General features: G+C 41.8%; 1 non-coding gene across 1 annotated transcript; it reads right to left on the minus strand.

The window, feature by feature from the left end:
* Nucleotides 1-1,043: 1,043 nt before the first annotated feature.
* Nucleotides 1,044-1,115, minus strand: TRNAP-AGG (transfer RNA proline (anticodon CGG)). The gene has a single exon. It is a non-coding gene; the product is annotated as a tRNA-Pro (tRNA).
* Between the last annotated feature and the right edge of the window lie 870 nt (nucleotides 1,116-1,985).

Here is a 1,985-nt window from a genome sequence, read left to right on the forward strand (position 1 = left end):
TTCCCGTCTCTGATGTGTGTTTCTGTCATACTTCCCGTCTCTGATGTGTGTTTGTCATACTTCCCGTCTCTGATGTGTGTTTGTCATACTTCCCGTCTCTGATGTGTGTTTCTATCATACTTCCCGTCTCTGTGTTTCTATCATATTTCCCGTCTCTGATGTGTGTTTCTATCATACTTCCCGCGACTGATGTGTGTTTCTGTCATACTTCCCGTCTCTGATGAGTGTTTCTGTCATACTTCCCGTCTCTGATGTGTGTTTCTATCTACTTCCCGTTTCTGATGTGTGTTTCTGTCATACTTCCCGTCTCTGATGTGTGTTTCTGTCATACTTCCCGTCTCTGATGTGTGTTTCTGTCATACTTCCCGTCTCTGATGTGTGTTTCTGTCATACTTCCCGTCTCTGATGTGTGTTTCTATCATACTTCCCTCCTCTGATGTGTGTTTGTCATACTTCCCGTCGTGATGTGTGTTTCTGTCATACTTCCCGCCTCTGATGTGTGTTTGTTATACTTCCCGTCGCTGATGTGTGTTTCTGTCATACTTCTCGTCTCGCTCATGTAAAAGTCTCTTGGAATTAAACTCAAGACCTCTCTCGAGTAGACTGAAAAATTACAAAGTTCAAGAGGCCTCTCTCATGTTTCGTATCAATGGCTACACTTTCATCCTCACACGTACAGTTTCTTTAAATAATGATTTAGGACTGTTCGATAGTTGACTCTGAGCCTGTCATACTCTCAGCAAGAATAACACACCTCTGCTGACTAACAGCTTGCTCGTACATAACTTTTTAACTACGCAGAGTATGTTTCACTGGTTTGGAAGAACCTGAAAGTTTCTCTAAGCAAAGAGATCTGGCGGCTTGGCTCGGACTTAAATTTGGAAAAAAATCCCTGATCTAGGACTGGGCCACGGGGGACTATTACCCAGTTAATTGTGTACAGGGAAAGGTAACACCAAAAAGGAATGACACTCCTACACCACCACTCCGCTCATTTACGATATTTGGTCATCCAGGTAGTTCTGTTTTTTAAAAGTTGAGGAGGGCCTGTCCGGGAGTTGAACCCGGGACCTCTCGCACCCTAAGCGAGAATCATACCACTAGACCAACAGGCCACACTTACAAAATCTCTGGTTGTGAATGATTTGTAAAACACACGTATTAGGATAAGACAGTTTAGGTAAGACTTGTGGGGTGAGCGGGAAGATGGGACAAGCGAAGAATAGTGTTGGAGAGGAGCTTCTTCAATCGTAGAGATAGTGCCAGGGCTAAACCCAGCAGCTGAGCACGCGTGGGGTGGACTGGAGAAACAGAAGGAGCAGGCTGCGCTTGCATAAGTCTTGTGTTAGTTGAATTCTTGAGTAGCTGGCAGCACGTGTTTATGGAACATATCAGGGTCTATGGACCGACTTAGGTTTCATCACAGTCAACAGGCAATAGTAGTAGTATCTTAAGAAGAAAATATTATTACTTTAATTGAACTCATAAGTGTTATTAACCTTACTTCTTGTCATTGGGGTCTTCTTTCCTATTATAACTAACACTCGCATTTCCTGCTGAACACGGGCAACAGGTATTGAGAGCTTTGCATGCGGCGTTACGGGTTTCCTGTTGGTCATATTGAATGTGAAGTCGCATTGACTTCACGTTTCTGAACGGCATCATTCTTTAATGGGCGATGAATTTATGAAATATATGAAACTTTCTGGGTTAAGGCTGTGTAGGTGCGGTCTTTTTCTTATTCTGACCTTAACTGTAGATGCTTCGCTTAGTCGCTGTCAGGCTGTGTTGATTTTACTTGTGTAATTTTTAATACACCAATTTTATTAAATAGATTAATTTCCTTGAAATAATTGGATAATGTATCTTCTGAACAGAAAAAAGTCTGAGTTTGACTTTATTGGGTTATCCTAATATTATTTTTTCTCTCCATTGTAGTAAAAAATGGTATGCTAAGTTCCCGAAGCTTAATTGACAATTGTAAT

Source organism: Cherax quadricarinatus, unplaced genomic scaffold (assembly GCF_038502225.1).
Source record: "Cherax quadricarinatus isolate ZL_2023a unplaced genomic scaffold, ASM3850222v1 Contig7031, whole genome shotgun sequence".
Taxonomy (NCBI): Eukaryota; Metazoa; Arthropoda; class Malacostraca; order Decapoda; family Parastacidae; genus Cherax; species Cherax quadricarinatus.